The following is a 4773-nucleotide window of genomic DNA, read 5'->3' as shown; positions in this document are numbered from 1 at the left end:
TTCTTCTTCTTCTTCTTCTTCTTCTTCTTCTTCTTCTTCTTCTTCTTCTTCTTCTTCTTTTTCCACAAAGTTTCCTAAGATCACTATGGAAAATCAGGTAGCAGACAACAAAAACCACAGACATGGGAGGGCAACAAGGGTTCTGCAGTCCTCAACTTCTTTTTTTAGAAGAGTCCCAGGATGCTTGGTGACATCTGAGATTGTGTCCTAATTGGGTGATGTCCCTTTTCCACATCTCAGATTTCTTCAGTTCCCCCAACACACCTCTCCAAATTATTTTTTACTCAGATAAAAGGAGTTGCAAGGCTGTTGGTATAGTGAAAAAATGACTCAGCCAGGTCTGGATTGCGATTTCTGTTTTCTCACTTCCTGGCTGCGAGAGCTTGGCAAGTTCCTGCCTCCCTGGGCCTGGGTTTGCTCATCTGCAAGACGAGGGCGTTGTCTTCCAGGCCGGTTGTGAGGACCACTGAGCTACCACGTGGGGACAACCTGTGCTGTGCCTGGTGGCATTAGGTGCCCAGTGAGTGGTTACGAACAGTTGCTCTAGATTAGAAAATAAACACAAATGGTAGTTAATAATAAAGACCAACGGTTAGAGAACACTTACTATATGCCAGATACTAAAGCTAAGGACTTAAAAAAATCTATTCTAAGCTAATCCAAGAATAGCTCTGTGGGGTAGGTATGATCGTTATCCCATTTTCAGAGAAACGTGGGGCACAGAGAGGTAGTAAGTTGTTCAAGAAGCAAAGCCAGGATTTGAACCAGAGACCTGGACTGCAGAGTGGTCATTACAGGAAGGGGCAGCCAGAAAGGGCAGAGGTGAAGGTGGGCTGCCCATCGAACATAACCCAGAGTTTCGTCTGTTCTTAGAGATGAGAGCCCGCTGAAGAATATGGTTAAGACCTCAAGGTCGACCCCCTTGACAGCAGGTGGTGCTCTGAGCCATCCCAGGTGCGTGCTGCGTGGGGAGAGTAGCCTCTCCCGGTTTTCAGAGTCTCTGTTGAAAGAGATCTTCCAACCTTTTGCCCAACTCTGATATATTTCAGGCAGTCCAGCCCCAGAAACTGGGGGATCAGGTTCCACGGGGGGGGGGGGGGACAGGGGGCGTCTAGTGTCTCAGGATATGGAGGGCAGGGTCCTTTGTAGACTCATGCTAGGGATTGGAGCGAGGGGCTGGATGGCAGCGCTGCTGACTTGCAAAAGATACCTGCTGGCACTCGGACAGCGTGAAGGAAAGCTTGTAATTGCAGCCATAAATCAAATGCGGACAGAGGAAAAACTGTCAGACTTTTTGGAGTTATTTTGTACAGAGAGGTGGGAAAATGCAGCTGTGAGGTGACAGCTGGGCTGGCTGGATGTTGGCAGAGGTGGTCACCATGGAGTGGAGGAGGGTCCCCTGCCCCAGGACGCTATTGCTGTGGCCCCCACTTTCAGGATGACGAAATAGCCAGTTCCCCGGAGAAGGAAGCGCCTTCATCATGGGGCTGTTCTGGGGGAGGGCTGTGAAAAGCCTGCTTATCTTTAGCACTTTTGTCCTCCTCTTTCGGATTTGAGTTCTGGCTCTGCCACTTAGTGCTGTGTGCCCTTTGGCAAGCCATGAAAAGGGAAATGACTATAGTGTGTGGTGCCTACTACATGCCAACTCTCGAGCTGGCCTTCTCAGCTGGAGTGTAGGTTCTTTCTCGCCAATAGAACCTGATTTAATTCAGGCATCCACTTCTCCCTAGCCAGCCTTGTGCTTCAGCTTGGGCTAGGCCCATTCTTAGCTCCAGAAGGTGGGTCCTGATTAGTGCAACCAATCATGGTGGTCCTATTTCTCTTACCTGTGATTGCCTTAGGCATGGACATGTCACCCCATTCTGGCCAATGAGATATAAGGGGAAGTTTATTATCTCATTCTCACAGGAGGAGATCATCTCTTAAACCTCTGGAGATTGTGCCTGGAACCACTGCAAGCATCTAGCTACCAGCCCAAGGCTGACAATAGCACTGAGGATAGCAGAGCAGAGAGGTAGAAAGAACCTGGTGTTTGGGGATGTCATCAAGCTGCCCAATGAACCATTGCTGGAGCCAGCCTGCCTTGTGATTTCTTGTTTTGTGGGTGCCTTGCTTCAGTATGTGATATCAATTGGAGTTGTGAGATAGTTTGCATGTAAATTTGTGTTGGATTATATTGGTGCGTTATTAAGCATCTGTTGTCTAGTTTTGCCTTGGAATGCCCTGTACTTCCTGAACATAGAGATACGAGGACTGAAGACTGAATGGGTGCCTTTGGAGAGCTCTGGCTTTCTAATAAGAAAGAAATGAGGAACTTCCCCATCTGGTCCTCCCAGCTCAGCTCTTTGCCTGAGGGAGAAACTGATTAATGTAGGACTGTCAGTTCTTTCTGGTGTCAAGAAGAGGAAGATTAGAAAGAGGAAGAAGAAGAAGAAGAAGAAGAAGAAGAAGAAGAAGAAGAAGAAGAAGAAGGAGGAGGAGGAGGAGGAGGAGGAGGAGGAGGAGGAGGAGGAGGAGGAGAAGGAGGAGGAGGAGGAGGAGGAGAAGGAGGAGGAGGAGGAGGAGAAGGAGAAGGAGAAGGAGAAGGAGAAGGAGAAGGAGAAGGAGAAGGAGAAGGAGAAGATTAAAGGCCTACATCTCCCCTCCCCAACCACTCCCAAGCCAGCAGCTGGGGCCACTGAGATGCATGTCCCTTGTCCATTTCTGAGATGCTGGGGGCAGTGGGCAGGGAGGAGTCCATTTCTGCCCAGAGGACTCCCAGCTTGCGGCGTCCCATTTGACTAATGTGTTTTAACCAAGTAGGCCTCTGCTTAATATCCTGGGGGTCAAGTGTTCAAGTTCAGATAACCCCCAGGGAGGCGCAGGGAGACCGGAAATGGCTTGTCCCTACTGTGACCCACAGTTAATTCCTCCTACAGAGGGCAGGGCTGCAGGAGGCCTGGGCACAGTGGAGCCCCGATGTGGTCAGAGCCATCTGGTCTCTCCAGGGACAGCCTCACCAGCCTGAGGACTCTGCCAGGAGGAGGCAGGGAGCTCGGTTGGATTTCTCCAGGGCTGCTTCTTGCTCTGGAAATAGAGCGTGTTCTCTGGGAGGCAGGGAGGGCCTTACCCACTACCTTCAGCCAGGAGAACACTCGAAACAGCAACTCAGGACTGAATCTGCCTCAGTTCACATACTGGCTGCACCATTGCCATTTGTGCGCCGGGGCGCTCATGATGCGGCCCCTCCACCGGGGAGACTCACAGCACCCCTCTCGCGGAAGGGTCAGGGGTGTCCTGAAGGTGGTCCTGGAGCACCCTCGCCAGGCACGTGGGAGGCGCCGAGTAGAGCGGAGCTGTCATAAAGTCCAGTTGCCCCGTGAGGCGTCCAGGGGGTTCTCTCGCAGAGGCCTTGTCCTCTCGTAATGTCCCTGTTTGTACGACAGGCTGTGTGTCTCGTGTTCCGAACCCCAGTCCTGATGCTCACACAGCCCTCGCCTCAGCCTCACGAGACAGGCGGTCCTCTATCACCAGTTCCATTGGGTCAATCCCTGTACGTTAAGGAGGCTCGGGAGCAGCTGAGCATGTGTCAGCTCTGTGCAAGGAAGACAGGTATGTTCTCAGAATCCCCCACCCCCACCCCCAGGTGGCCAGCCTGAGGCCCCCTGAGGAGAAACAATGAGGGCAAGTCACCCCCCACCCCCCCAGTTCCCAACCCCCCGATCTGGAGAACCAGGGCTTGTGGCACTGCGGCTGGGGCTGGGCTAAGGAGGGGTGGGCAGGGAGGCGGGCTGCCAGGCAGTCCTGGGGCACTGGTGCAAGGGCTCTAACTCGCAGCGAGAGAAGAGCTGGGTGGGCAGTGAGGGGCCTGGACTGTGTCATCCAGTAGGTCGGACATCCTGGTGCTCACAGACTAAGGTGACAACACTGGCCAGAGTAGAAAGTAACAGCTCCCAAGGCCTCTGGGGCAGAACTGAGGGCTGAGGGGCACTAGGGCAGCTCCCCAAGCTTTTGTCCCTCTCTGAAGTGTGCCCTGGGTGTGCCTCCTGCTGAGGTGGAGTCCAGTGCTGGGGAACCCCCTGCCATACCCAAGAAGGGGGCCGAGGCGCCCGAGAGCCCTGGACGCCCTCTTCCGATGATGATGCTTGAAATATTTCCCTGACTCCCTTTCTGTAGGGTCATGAGGGCTTGCTGTGCCCCTCAATAGAAGGTCACAAATCATGCCAGGCAGCCAGCCCACAGCCAGTTCTCTCCTGGGCCCCATCAGGCCTAGTGGACTTAATGGTGCTGGGCTGTTCCAGCCCCTGAGGTACACACACACACACACACACACACACACACACACACACACACCTCATCCTCACCTTTGTAAATAGTCCCTGTATTCAACTCTCCCGCATTATGCATTTGAGCATGCCATCTGCTTCCTGCTGGGCCCCTGAGACACCAGGTAGGATGGCAGACCCAACAGTGCTCCCAGAGCTCTGAGGATTTCCACCTGGTGGGTGGGAGCCACGCCTGATCACTGTCTTCCTTGGCGTTGGAATACTCTGCCCTGGCCACTTATGCGACAGCAGATGCCTTAAAACAGAAGGTGCACACCTCTCAGAGTCTCGATGGCCCTTGCACTCCTTCCCACAGATGTCAACCGAATGCCCGAATGTTCTCCTTGGCAGCTCCTCACTTTCCCCCAGCTGCCAGCCCGACTCTCAAATTTCCGTGATTTCTTTTGTATTATGCAATTCAGTAGCCTCCCTCCACTCTTTCCGCCCATTCAGGACATTCCCCAGGGGG

This window comes from Eptesicus fuscus, chromosome 16, assembly GCF_027574615.1.
Source record: "Eptesicus fuscus isolate TK198812 chromosome 16, DD_ASM_mEF_20220401, whole genome shotgun sequence".
NCBI classification, from domain to species: domain Eukaryota; kingdom Metazoa; phylum Chordata; class Mammalia; order Chiroptera; family Vespertilionidae; genus Eptesicus; species Eptesicus fuscus.
This window is presented reverse-complemented; position numbering follows the sequence as displayed.